The 15,254-nt window shown below is 31.5% G+C and overlaps 1 long non-coding RNA gene across 1 annotated transcript; it reads left to right on the top strand.

Moving 5' to 3' along the window:
* Positions 1–2,550: 2,550 nt before the first annotated feature.
* On the top strand, positions 2,551–15,156 carry LOC106424115. The gene is made up of 9 exons (XR_007315853.1): positions 2,551–4,383; positions 4,671–4,840; positions 4,951–10,576; positions 12,881–12,953; positions 13,133–13,293; positions 13,734–13,818; positions 13,893–14,768; positions 14,844–14,898; positions 14,992–15,156. It is a non-coding gene; the product is annotated as an uncharacterized LOC106424115 (long non-coding RNA).
* Positions 15,157–15,254: the final 98 nt, after the last annotated feature.

Raw genomic sequence — 15,254 nt, 5'->3', positions numbered from 1 at the left:
TCTGATTATCACAGGGGATCGAGTTTATCTTTTTTGGTGTAATATAGTTCGATCTTTGATCGACTTTTCTTTCGCGTTGGCGATTTCTGTTTGTGTTTTCAACCCTAAACTGATATGTTCTTCATATTCTCTTTTTTTTTATCGGTTTTGAGGTTGAATTTAATAAATTCGCGTTGGCGATATCTCTTCGCTTTAGGCGATTTTGTTGTGTTAACTTTAAATCCGATCTCTTTCCTTCTTTGACAAATCAATATACCGATCGGTTTATGGAAGTTCTCATCTTCTCGATAGATAAGCTGGATCTCTTACTCAGAAAAGGTATCAATCTTCGCTTCATGATATTAAGGCGAAGTATCCTTGAGGATAGGAGATCGAGATGATTGATTAAGTGGGGGGAGACCTGATGCAGACTCAGATTAGCTGGAGTTTTCTCGTTGAAAGCGTTATGGCGAAGTTTTGTGTCTATCTCCTTGAAGCTTCTCACCGGATTTCATCTCTAGCGCGAAGATGTGAAAGTTTCCAAGATCGTCGGCGAACACGGGAAGGAGGAACGGTCAAGCGGTGCAACCAGGCGAAGAAAGAGGTTGATGGTTCTCGGTCCGGTGACTTTCCGGCAAAACCAGAGCCGTTCTCTTCGGATCCAGAAACGTCGATTGCCACACAAGGGTGCACGTGCCGATCATCCGTCAAAGTTTTATTATTAAGAAACACGTGTTTTTCTTGGATCCTTATCCTTTGTATTGGGCTTCGACTGGGCTAAAAATATGTATGGAAATGGGTTGCAACCTCTTGTAAGTTTGGGCTTCAGCCCAATTAATAAAACTGTTGACAAAAAAAAAAAAAAAAGCCCTAATCTGATTTTATCCTGAATACTTGTTAATTTGGAGATGCAACATATTTTATTTGTAACTGGTAAATTAAGAAAGGAATACATGGAATAGAAAGGAATGAAATAAGATGAATGAAATGCAGTAAAAAAATAGAATGAATTCATTCCATTTGTTCCTTATCAAAATTGTTTTGGAATGTTTTGCTTTGTATTTTGATTAGATTTTTTTGGAATTGATGGAATAAGCATTCCATTCCATTCATGTTAAATGGTAAATTTTTTTATGGAATTAATGGAATTGATCATTCCAAAACATTCCATTCCAAAAATAGTCAATCCAGTTGCAGCTTTTATATATTGGTCATTCATGCTATATATTTATAACTTCAATTTTTATTTCTTCTTACTCTTTTATCATATAGTTTCTCTATGATGTTTAGAACTTTATTTTTTCTTCCAACTCTTTTGTCATATAGTTTCCCTGTTCGTCTTTCAGGTTAAATACACTCTTCAAAATAACTGATGTCCTGTTTCTCACACTCTCTTTTAAAAGTACACTTGGTTAATCATATCTGATCCTTGAAGATGCCTCCTCTTCTTTCTTTTTTTTGTTACAAGATCAAAGAGAATCCCCAAGATCAAACCAATCTTGAAAAAAAAATCTTAGTCGAATTGGTTAGAAACAAATAAGAGTTTGTAAATCAAATAGCACAGGAACACCAAATAAAGCGTTTTGCGTTTTCTTTGAATCAGTTGATAATTTGGCTCAGTGAAACTGAGAAAGGAGTACTAAAAGAAAACACGCGGTTGGTGAACATAATAAAAGGCCTTCCAATGTCGACAAAGGTACAAACCAATACTCAAACACAAAACCGAAAGCATACAAAGAGAGTCAAGTGGTGGACATTCAATCTTCTTTAATCGTAAAATTCAAACACAAGACAAAAATAATCACAATTTCACTGTATTATACTCTTTTAGAAAATAATCCAACAAATGGTACAAACCATTTACAAAAGGCATATACAATTCCATATAGAATAACTCATAAGAGTATACTTATTTAATATCACTACTTGGATTGAAAAAAAACATAAAAATCACATAATCCAATGGCATTTGAAACAATTTTGACAAGACCATATAACATTTGGTTCAGGATGTAGAGAGAGATATATCCATTTCAATCAACAAACTTCTAGTCATCCAAAAAGATTCAGTACTTATATTATGATTGTTAAATATATATTGTTTTATTTTAAAATAAAAAAATACATTTCATGCACCAAAGCTTAGTTTGTTGATACCAAGAATTCAAGTATGTTTAATCTATGCATTGTTTATATTGTCACAATAACTCTAACCTTAAAAATCACTTATAATTATTTAAAATTTAGTTGTTTAGAATTTTTTTAATTGAGGTAATTTGTGTTGATTTTTAATTTTACTATAAAGTATCGTACTGTTATTTATTTATAAGATTTATTTATCTTGGATGAAAAAGTGTAAATTTGTAATTTTCTTTATGTATAAAATTTTTTTATCTTTGGCTGGAAAAGTGTATCTTTATTTATTTATTTGATTTGGTTTTTCCTTTTCAGCTCATTTTAGTTTGGTTTATGGCTTAATGGATTAAAACCAGTGTTTTAAAAATTGGTGTGGGCTTAAGTGATCCGTTCAGGAAGATAAATCGGATATAAACGAGACATTTTTTTCAAATCAATACTATTAAAAAGGAAAGAGTTTTAATAAATCTACTTAAAAAGGTTGTTTGGACCTTTTTATTAACTAATGATATTTTGGTCTTTCTTTGATTTGGACAAACAATGTTACCTTAAATTTTTCTAACAATTATTTAGTCAAAATTTTTATTTATTGGACCTATTATACCATATATATACGACTACATAAATTTAATTCACAAAAATATAATATCACATACGTTTTATTATATTCTTCTCTAAATATGTCTCATTAACTTCATAATTACGATAAATTTAAAAATTATATATTATGTTAATTTTATTTTATTGATAAATAACAATTTAGTATTTAAGATAAGTTTAAAATTATCAAAAACCCAACAAATCTTTTTTTACTGCTCGGCAAAAAAACCTACAAATATATACTATTAATTTAGCCAAAAACCTCTCAAATAAATCTTAAGTTTCACCAACTGAACAAATGTAACTTTTATAAAATACATAAAAATATAATGAAATGTTAGATTTGGGCATTTGGGTCTTTGGATCAAATATAAATCGGTTTCTTTGAGGTACAAGTTCTTTGGGTCTTGGACATATCCAACTAGGTATTTGAATTTTTTTTTTGTTCATATCAGTTCATTTTAGTTCTAGGTCAGTTTGAGTCCATAATTCAAGTATCTGTAAAATTTACTATGTAATTTGGCTACGTAATGAGTCTAGCTGTTCGAGTATTTAGGACAAAAAGATGTAAAGATTCTGAAAATCCAAAAAATCAGAGCACAAAAATACCCAAAATCAAACAAATACAAGAAATAACTAAATATCTAAAAGACCAAAATCTTATCCGAGAACCAAAAATATCAAATATTTTAAATATATTTTTAAAATTTGAAATTTTACCCAAAACCTGAAACTATAACAGAAAAAGTGAATCCAAAATTTACAATAATATGTTTATACTGAGAACATATATGAATTACTCAAATATACATAACATGAACAAAACATTCTCGGTACTTTGGGTACCCGGAGTCCAACAGAGACCCGCAAGTCCAAAAAAATCTAATAGGTACTTTTTCCCAATCCCGAACATCAACCTGTATTTCGTATTGGTTTGGTTCGTTTATCAAATTTGGGTAAAATTTTTATACTTAAGAAATAGTTACATAAGAGTGTATATAAAAAACCTCAATAAACTTATTCACAAATTATATAATTTTAAACAAATTTTTGTATTCGATATAATACGACTTTATAACATAATAATACACAATATACTTAAAATACTATCTTATATCTAACTTCATATATAATCCATAAACCCCGCGCTTTCGAAGCGCGGATCAAAATCTAGTTGATATTTTAAAGCATCTAATCACCATCTAGCGATTTTTGAACACTGATCAAATCTAATTATATAAAAAATTGTTCGGTTCCCTCCTGCAGTGTCCACGTGGAAAGTCCATCCCTATAGGGTTGACACGTGTCTTGCTTCTCCCCAGACCGTGATTTATTTTCTCCTTTTTCTCTACTGTTTTGGGCTTCGGTAAACAGGCCCGTAAACAAGAGTGAAGAGGAACCCTAGATCGCGTTTACATCGTCGCCTCCGTCCTGTCTTTGCATTTCCGGTAACGGTTCAGACGAATCGGGTCGTTGCCACAGGGTTGGGTTAGATCGGGAGGTCATTAGAACAGGCGTGTCCTTGGCGATGGTGCAGGAGACGGAGAATGACGACCTTGAGCAGGACGTAAAGTTGAGAACTTTGGAGGGTGATGATCTCAAATGGGTCAATTGGGAAGAGGAAGATGATGATGAAGAAGATGGAGAAGCGGAGGTTTCGAAACGGAGGTTCTGATCTCTCACAGTCAATGTCCTTCAAAGTCGACTTTTTATAAATTATTTAGGACAAAAGAATAGACAGATTGGTCAGAATTCTAACCACAGAAACAGATAATGAATACATATACATATATACAGTATATATATAATAGGTTGTTTGGTAGGATGATGAACATAGAATTAGATTTTTAGCACATGGTTTCGAAAAACATATTCAAATGAACCATCACCTACCCTTATCTTTTACTTCAGCATATTGTTTTTTTCTTTTTGCTAATTTTTTCCCCATCCTTCAGATTGAATTTCAGCGATCAAGTTCAGCAGACATCAGCAGCATAGATGATGGTGAGGTGGTACTGAACACATAGACTGTCATGGACCAAGTTTAAGCGTTAGTAGGGATCAAAGCTGAAGATAGGTTGCTTGACCGATTGAAATCTACTAAAACGACTTGATTTTAGTGCAAGTAATTCTGTCTCTGGTTTTTCTGGCTAAACAGTACCTTCAGTTTCTGTTTTACTGGTTTTGGATGACACTAACTTTGTTTTATCTGCTTTCTCTGGTGTTGCTTCTCAGTTGGATTGATACCACCATGGATACGCACCTCTCTGATCCGATGGGAAAACATCTCTGGTATGCAATGTATCCCCAAGATTTTAGTCCGCCTTTTAGTAAGCTCACTTGCCTTAAGAATTCCCAGGTCTCTCTTAAACTTTTCTTCAGCAAGTGATGATAAGAGAACTCTTCTTCCCAATGTTCTTGGGAAATAAAACTCCTAGCCCTTCCTGTTCAGATTACATCTCCCTTTGATGCCTTCCCTAGATGCAGCTTATGATTATCAGTGTTTCCATAGACTTTTATCTAGATGAATCTGATTTAAGAGTTCTCTAATCTCTGGATACTTCTATAATCCCAATGCTCCCTTGAAGTTTTGGTTTTGTACAGGTAAAGAGAGTTCTTCACATTGTGGAGTTGGTGGTAAAAGGAAGCATAGGCATTTAAGTTGGAGGAAGGACCTGAATGGAGAGAAGGAAAATCAAAGATTCTCTTTAATGGCTGGACTGGTAATGGAAAGAACAAGCGAGATGGTGATTCAGAGCCCTCATCTGGTTCAGCTTCCTGTTAGAATGTGGGAAAGTCACTAGGCATAGATTCACAGAGTTGTCAAGGTACCTTACGAAAATGCAACTAATTATGCAGTATACTTGGAAGGGTATGTGAAAGATATCTATAAATGTTATTTAGCGATCCTGAAAATGCCAAAGCATTATAGAAATAAAGCGATCCAAGATTGAATTAAATTTTTGTCTTACATGTAACTAACCTAGAAAAAACTATAAATTGAATGTTGTCGCATGTTTAACAAGAAATTGCGAAAGACGGAAGAAGTGATAAATAATTATAAATTAATTTTCTATCTTTTCGTTATAAAGAAAAAGGAATTTCCAGTCAAGTAATTCAAAATCAATAAGACCTTTTTCTTATCAAACAACTTCCAAAATAAAATATAAAACAGTCGACATCATCAAATAAACATAATAAGAATATGTGGAAAACTAAAACCAAATCAATAAAAACAAAGGAAATACTCCTACAACTCATGCATTTATTTAGTTAGAATATTTGGTATTAACTTATATATCGAAATATGTATTTTACACTATATGTGATTTTAGATATACATATATATGTGATTTTAGATATAATTTGAATAAAAAATAAAATATTAAAATAATAATAAAAGTTATAAATGAATTTTACTTTGAATAAAAATAAATAATACAATGTTTTTATTCTTATGTAAATGAGTTATATATAATAGTTATTAATTTATAATTTTAGTAGAACCATTTACATAAGAATTTTCTAAATCTTTATAAATCACGGGTTAGCCAAAACCACAGATTTAATAAATTTATGAAGCCATGAAATTTAATAATTATCTAATAATAAATTATAAATTAAAAAATGTATTCTTAAATCTGTATTCTCACATATATACAAATATTTGATTAATATACCTATTAGGTTTCACTAATACTCTATCCGTTTAAAAAAATTAGACATGTTTTAAAATTTTCACATTTTATAATAAACCATATTAAAATTTAGTTATAAATGCATATTTTTTGTACTTTTATATTTCCTATATTTTTAAACTAATAAGATTTTTAAAAATGCAATTAATTTTTTGAACTTCAAATTTTTTATTATTAGTTGACAAAAATTGCATTGGAAATATAAAAAAAATTAACTTTTTGAAACAATTTTTTTTCTCTAGAACATGCATCTTTTTGAAATAGAGGGAGTATGGGTTAAGAATATAATCTTTTTTTTACATCATAAAAATTTCCTAGGCCTATTAAACAGATGCATTAATACTTAATATTTTAAATGAAAGATAAAAAAGTTAAAGATTAAGTGAGAGAGTATATGCAATTTATTTAAATAACTATGTACTAACCTGATTGGTATTTTTGAAAACATAGTAATTGTAACACAAAATAATATTTAATAATGAAAAATTAAATAAATTGTTCATATTTATTGAGAATATTTTTATTATAATTTTACACCGAGTTGTAATCCAGAATTATATTTTAACTATAGTTAGCTTTGTAATATATTGTTTTATGGTAATAGTTTAATAAATAGCATAGTACATAGTGATATTCTTTATAGAAGTTTTAGTGTATTTAACTCCTATACAACGTTCGTTATCAAAAATTAAAATAAAAAAAGCTCCTATACAGTGTTTTAAGAAAAAAAATTTATTTGGTATGAAATATATTTTCTAAATAAGAGATAATTTAGTTTTACTAAAAACAGTGAATATTTGGTATTAGCTTTACTTATTATAATTTTAATAAAATATATTATAAACATTAAATAAAATATAAGAAAGAAAAATTTCCTACGATAGTTTTTTTTAAGTTTTTGTCATAAAAACAGCATTCAACGAAAAAAATGACCAAAATATTTTATTAAAGAGCAAAAATACATCTAGAGTTAATGGGTTGAGTTAACTAATCTATACTTTGTTTTAGAGTTAATGGGTTGAGTTTTGAGGGATAGAGTTTCAAATTTTTAAAATTAAAAAATTAATATAAAACTTTTCAAAATAAAAAAAGGCTATTTTGATAATTTTTCTTATTAAACGTTATTTTGTGAAAAAAACTTAAAAAATGTTATTTAAAATAATTGCCATATAAAAAATGTAATAAACAAAAACATGATATAAATGACATATCATATAAACAACAATCGTAAACAAGCAAAATATATCTTATCACATATAATCTCTTCTCACATAAAACTTTCTAAAAGACAAAAAATCATTATTATATACAGTTCTTGCAAATGCAAACCTGAAACACAAATCATAAAATCGTACAAAACTTAATAACCATAGATCACAATTAAAGTATATCCCGCCCGTAGGGCGGGCCGACCCTAGTTAGATAGATAATAATGGATATTGCAAATATAACCACAAGGATGCATTGTACTTTGTACTAGAATGTGATGGGCTCATTATAGCCATTATTGTTTCAAGTCGACAAAATAATTAATTAAGCTTTGTTATCGAAATCTATATATATATCTTAAGCAGTGGTTAGTACTACAAGAATAATGTCACTTGATTTGATGGTGTAGTTTTAGGTTTCTAGTGTTTTTACGTTTAAGCACTCTACATTCAAATAATAAAAACCTGACTTAGACTGGGTTATGTTTCCCTGTGATGTTAAATGTGTTTATGCTGTCTATGACTCTATGTATTCAATATTCAATATACAATAAATAATATACTGATTGTTAAATATGTTGACCAAAGAAAAACCGATCATTATGGAGGTGGAAACATAATAAAACATATTTATCTGCTGGCCTAGTCTTCCCAAATATGGAATCCAAAATTCTTGGAAAGATAGAAAGAAAAGATTTGGATTATTATTTTTCATGTATAATTATCTGTTGTGATTTTATGTGCAAATCTTGCTTCATACATGTTTTTAAAACTTTTATACGAAGATCTTGCTTTTTGTTAAAATATGTTATCTAAAAACATAAGATTGAACAAAGAAGCAGTGTAAACTGTATAATCTTTAATTACTGTAAATTTTTTGCCTATTTATCTTAACATAATATAATCGATGGGATATAACTGCAAATATGTATACATTTATATTTGTAAAAATACGGTGAATCGCATAATGAAGTTTCTCTTTCACAATTCTATAATTTACCGATTACATTTGTTTATCCAAGAAAGATTACCGAAATGGGGTTTCTAAAAGATGAAAATGAGGAAGACAAGAGGATCTGATAAGATTGTATCTTAACATCTGTAGCCATTCATCCCTTAAGCCAATTCAGTCGCTTGGTACAGTGTACCAATGCCATTAATAATTTTAGTTTAAAATATATTCTGAGTTAGTGGAAGTGTTTTTTCACGTAATTATTGATTACGATACTGAATATATTAATAGACAATTAGTCATCATGATTAGCGTCTAAAAAGGAAATTCGAAACATGACCCAATTAAGAAAGAACAAACCTTTAAAGATACATATCAACATAAGTCTGAACTTTCTGTATTCACATTATGTTTTGATACATATGTATGAACTTTCGTCATTGGTGGTTTAAAATTTCATATGGTTCATTATTCTTCTTAATAAGATAGATGTTTTGTCGATTTAATTTTGAAATAATTTATACAAAAATGGAAAATGTTCATTTGTAGTGAAAATGACAATTCGAATTTTCTCAAACTGAAGAACACAATTTCTAAGATTTTTTAGAAGCTCTGAATAGATTTCACAAATCATCTGAACTCCCAATCCAAAATTCATCTCCATTACTGGGGTTTAGCTTTCTCGGAAACTCTACTCGTGAAATGGTCGAAAATTTGAAATTGCTTTCTGACCTAATGGTAGTTGTAATTAGGAAACTAAACAATCTTAGGGTGAAAAGCATTCTTTCAGTGCAATGAAAAAAAAAAGAGTTAAACTTATAAGCTTAAACAATTTGTCATTTTTTTGAGCTGTAAACGTTTTCTTTGAGAAGGGCCAAGGAACAAAAATGAATGTTACTCTTAACCACATATTCACGAGTAGAATCTTTAGCAGATTGGGTTGTCATACATACAAAGGGTGGCTTATATGAACAACAGAATTAAATGTTTAATTCATGAAATTAATAGAAAGGGAAAAAGTAGGTCTGACATAAGAATTCATTGGACAAAATAGTCACACACACAACACATATGGCCTTTTCCCCGGCTGTGTTACACACGCGCCACCTTTGAAAAGCCGGTTTAAATCGAAGACCTCTCAATCTGTTTACAGATTTGACAGACCAGGTGTGCTCTTTTACCCAGTCACTATAAAACACGTGTTTGAAACTCTGTAGAACTCTTAGCAAGGAGCCAAGGATTGGACCAAACAAAACAAAAGAAAGAAGATCTCTCTCTCTCTCTCTCTCTCTCTCTCTCTCTCTCTCTCTCTCTCTCTCTCTCTCTCTCCCCTTTATATACCGACTGTGTCGCCATTGGCAGAAAGCAATGCTCATCAAACAGCTAGATCTCTGAGAATTAAAATACGATCGAATTGAGGATTTTCTCTTGTGTTCACTAGGGTTTGGAGAGATCTGTGAGAACGGGGAGTTAGGATGAGAGATTTTGAGTCTTTTTGCACGGAAAATCTATGTGGGTTTTATTTAATTATAAGTTGCTAGAAGACAGAGAAGAAATGCAACAGAGAAAACTGACAGAAGAGAGTGAGCACTTGCAAGGCACTGTTATGTGTCAATAACTTTGCGTGTGCGTGCTCACCTCTCTTTCTGTCAGTTGCCTGACTTCTCGCTTTCTCTCTCTCTTCTCTCAACTTTGTTGGCCTTTTTATCATCTACATATCACTTACCTTCTTATCATCTCTTTTGTTGTGCACTGGAATGGTGATGTGGATAAGACTGACGCCCTTTCATTATCATTTCGTTACGGGTTACGTTTTTTTCTTTAGCTTTTTTTCGTTACGGGTTGCGGGTTCTTGCGGGCATATTCTCTAGAATGTTTCTTCTCAAGCAGTTTGGTGGAGTAAAGCTCAGATTTATAGATCAGATTTTGTGAAGTGTGCTATATTGTTTTCTTCTACCGGATCTAGGAAAAGCGCGAGTTTTGATGATCATGAACCCCCACCGGTACACATTCTTCTCAAAGATTAAATAACTATTTACTGATTGTCTCTTTGTCTTTTAAAAAAAAATATAATCTGAGTTTTTCTTCTCTTTTTTTGTGTGTTTAAATTTTTGCATGCTGAAATTCTCTGAAAATCTTTATAGCTATATGCAAGTGAATCTCAGATTATATATGCAGCTGTTTTTCTCCTTCTATCTTCTTTCTTTTCAAATTTTAGAAACCAGATGTGGTTTTCAGGTTTCACCAGAAGCCATAAATGATGGAATTTTGTGAATGGTGGTCACTTTTTCAGTTTAGAATCATTTACACACTGGTTCTGTACCGTTTTAATTAATGAAAGTATGAATTTTTCTAATGAGTCGGTAATGAAACACTGAATCTAGCTGTTTGTTCTTAAAAGTCTTTCATCTCTAATTTCCTTTTTGGTGTTAGGTTTGTACGGATTAATGCTAGTTTTTGCATTGAAGTTTTATCTTGGAATGTGACCCGAAAGTAGGTGGAGGAGAGTCGCTTAAATTGATTTCTTTGCAAGTTGTGATCCAAAATAAAAAGATTGATGAACCCTATACCTAATACTTTTTAATATATATCATTTTTTCCTTGCAAATTTATTTATTTCTGCGTCTAATTTTGCTATGAAATAGATTTTGTTCTTGGTTTTTGAGTTCTTCCAAGTCGAAATATTAGTTTATACTAAGACAGTTTATCTTATATGGTAACAAAGAAGGTTGAAAATGCTATTTTGTACTGAAATTGGTTATCTTCTGCTGCTGAAGAAGTAAACTTGTTATTTTTTATTGCAATGGTTGGTTTAATGAAAGTTTCAGAATACACTGTATTTGATCTTATGTTTTTTGTGTTGGTTTGATCTTTCGTTGTGCTGGTCAAGCTTAACTATTAATCTTTTTTTTTTCTTCTAAATCAAAACTTAGGGCTTTGTAATTGGATGCCTAGTTTTGCAGTGATTTTGTGGAGTTTGCTTTGAGCAAAAGCATGAGTTTGTGTTTTTTCTATCTCCGCAATATTGGCTTTATAGGGCATTTTACTAAACTTGTGTCGAACATTCTATTAAGAAAATGTCTTTGTGTTGTGTTTGATGAAATCAAATTGTGAAATATGTGTAATGGTACTGGTGTCTAATGTGCTTCACCTTGAAATCCATAATAGAAGTCATGGAATAAATAACACTGGAGCCGGATTTAATGTTAGAAATAGAATTTTATTTTCTGAAATGATTGATATTAGGTTGCCTGATTTATTTCTCAGCAGATATTACTGTTTGCTGGTTGGATCATTAGTTTTGCTTCAAGCTAATATTTTTAAATTTTGTCTATTGGATGCCTAGTTTTGCAATGATTATGCTAAGATACAAAATGCACTCTTTTAATGGTTTAAGAACCAGTGGTGTTTTTGTTAATTTCCATGAATGAGTAACTGGGTTTTTAATCATATTCACCATATACTGTATATTGAAAATACCTTGTTTTGTGTGAGATAAAATCAAATTGTAAACTTGGTTAGTTACATGTTCTAGTGTCTTAAGTGCTTCACCTTGAATCTAATACATGAAGTCTCTAAACAGATAACAAGCGGAGAGGCCTAGATTTTCCGTGTATGTTATCATTGTCTTAAGTATTATATCCAGCTTATTTTCCTTAGCATGGTAATCATGCATATACTCTATATAAAGCAGACGTTAGAAATTCCATGTACTTATTGTTGGTTTAGATGATTGTGATGGTTTAGGTTATTTATGATGACTGTTGTTTCTGCTTATCTTCATCCGCTTAAATTCAGATATTTGTTCTTGAAGTAGTCCAATCAGTGAGTTCAGATGAAAGATGATTGTATTTATGCTGTGAAATATTTCAAACTATATTTTGTTGGAGTATCATATTTTCATAACCATGGATTGATGTAGAGGCAGATTCTACCAGATCGCTGAAGTTACGTGTGATGCGCCATGTGATATTCTGATGTGTTAGGCTATCTTTGTTATCTTCCTTTTGTTGCATCTCCAATTAGGCAATTAAGCTGTACTGATTGTTAGGTAGGTAAACTAAAACAAAAGAAAAGTTATAGAGCTAAGGGCATTTAAGCAACTCTAATGATGATATCATTGTGAGAAAAGTGCTGATTAATTTGTTTTTAATCCTTGCTGTGCAAGTCAGTTTATTGTAGTTGAACAGGATCCTGTGTTGTGGGTTTAGGCACTGTCATCACCAAAAGACCTATGCAAGAAGACAGCCCGTTAAAGCAATAATAACAACCTGGTTTTGTGTTTGCTAAATTGCTTGCTTTTACAGGAGAATGAGATCAATATCAAGTGGGAAGATACTTCAAATATATAAATTTCAACGTTGAAAGTGTAGCAATCAGGTAAAATCATTGATAATAACATAGTAATTTTGACTAGAGATTTTTAGTTTGATGATCGTGGAGAAACATTGATGTCATTACCTCAGTTTGCTTGCATTTTCCATTACGTGTTTGTCATTGTTCAATCACTAATATTGATTTTCGCAGTTTAACAGTTTATATTGGTTGATAATATATAGAGACGCGTTTCTCAGTCATGGTGGATTCAATGGGGTTTCTTGACTTGAAACTAAAGATTGGCAAGAGCACTTGTTGGTTACTCTATTCTGAGGCATTTGTCGATTTCTCTCTGCTTTTTGTAGTCAAGAACTTGGTTCATGTGGATGGTGTCAGTTTGAAGGTGTGTGTCATGCTTTTTTAATCGTTTTGTCTCGTGTTTTGCTACAAGCATATTAATGAGGGAAGTAAACGGCTTACACACTAAAACCTGGAAATGAACTTTGCTGATAACTCACTAACCAAAACTCAATCAAATCATATTATATGGTGAGTTGCATAACTGGAATAGCCCGGAATAGACTAGCTAACATCTACAGGTTTCCTGTATTGTTACCTTGTTTTATATGGAGTTGCCATCTGACTGGTTTCTTCTTTGATTTTTTGCCCTTAGTCCATAAAGCCAAACCCTTTCATGCTTTTGCTAATTTATTCCTTTGTAACAGCAGATTCAAAAGGGTAGTGTTATCTTAAAATATGTTCTTGTGTGAACCACTTTTTGCATATCACTCATGTTGGATTTATCGTCTTTCACCTAAAACAAGACATGTGTCCGATTCTTAGGTCTTAGCGTAAAAGATGATACGCCAAAATCTGTCATGAAAGTGCTTCAGTAATCCAATCCTCAGAGACTCAGAAACAGCAAAAGGTATGATCATTGGGCCATTCTTCTCGTATTATGATCATATATATTACTCATATTTGATGTTAATGTTTTAACAGAGGGGAATCATAACATAAGAAGCAAGGGGGTGTATGGAAAAGGTGTTCTCGATATAATCAAGTACACTATCTTGATAACAAACATTCAAGATGGGTATAGTATTTTGTCCTTGGTTTAAATTTAGGGTTCATGAAAGTGATTAATCAGTAGACATGATTTTGTTTTGAACTAATGCTCTGAAATAAGTTAGTCATTCACTAGTTAGTCTTACCAATAATAACATGGAAATAGAAAGAGGACAACTACAAGGGCAAGTTCTCTTCCAAAAACACTTGGCATCTAATGCTGTGTTATGCTTATGGAGCCCAAATGCGTGGTTCACACATGCAACGCTCAAATACACCCATTAAAAGATAAGTGGGGTCTTCCGTTTTCATTCTTTGTTTTGTCTGATTAATCATTCTACCCTCTTACTGCAATTCAAGGATATGATAGGTGTAGCACTGAATGGCTTGATGATCAGTCGATGGAAAGGGCTTAAGAGATTCTAAAAGCAGAAGATGGAGACTGGTAAGTCTGCTACGCAGCTCATAGACACTCTTGTTCTTGATACAGGCGCATTGAGGTTAGATTACACCCATTCTTCACCTATACACTAAGTAAGGGTCCAGACGAAGCCAAGAGAGTTGCAAGGACATTTCAGCAAAACCATCAAATACATTGAATATACCACTGCATATCCAAGTATTTTTTTTAATATCTGCATCTAGTCCAATGAAATGGAAAACATCTGAGAGGAAAAACTGTGATGATTCAAGAACATATATATATATCGAAAAAGACTGCATCAGCGGAGCCAAGGAGTACTATAGCTTCACTTGCATTACGGGTTTTAATACGTGGGTGAACCGAGGTTCAACGAATGGTAGTAAGAGGTAACAAGATCTCTTATGACATTGTTAACCTATAACCGCTCAATCTAATGTTTGAGAATAATGCATCATTTCCAGTGTCAGAGAAATAGAAGATGGGTTTCTTCTTCACAGAGTTAGCTTCTCACACTTTGTAAGTGCTTTCTTCTAAAAATTCTTTCCTCTTGTTAAGATACGTTTTCTTAACAAAAGTGAAACTAATGTGATATATGTTTATCATAAACAGGTTACTTATACTATCAACTTGTCAGGACAAGTCATAGAACACAAGAATAGTTAAGCAAAGGAAAAGAGACCATCTAAGACTTCATATTATTTGTGTGTTGTACTCCATTGTTGTACACTGTGTAAAGCACAAACATTTTAAAGGTATTCTATATTTTCTCAGTTAGTCTAGCTTAAACAATTCAAAAGGAACAAAAATATCTTACCAATGAATCATTGTGACTTCTAGTTTAAAAAAAAAAACCAAACCATTTTTCCACCATT

Source organism: Brassica napus, chromosome A8, assembly GCF_020379485.1.
Source record: "Brassica napus cultivar Da-Ae chromosome A8, Da-Ae, whole genome shotgun sequence".
NCBI classification, from domain to species: domain Eukaryota; kingdom Viridiplantae; phylum Streptophyta; class Magnoliopsida; order Brassicales; family Brassicaceae; genus Brassica; species Brassica napus.
Note: the sequence above shows the minus strand (reverse complement) of the source record. Positions and strands in the feature narration are given on the sequence as shown.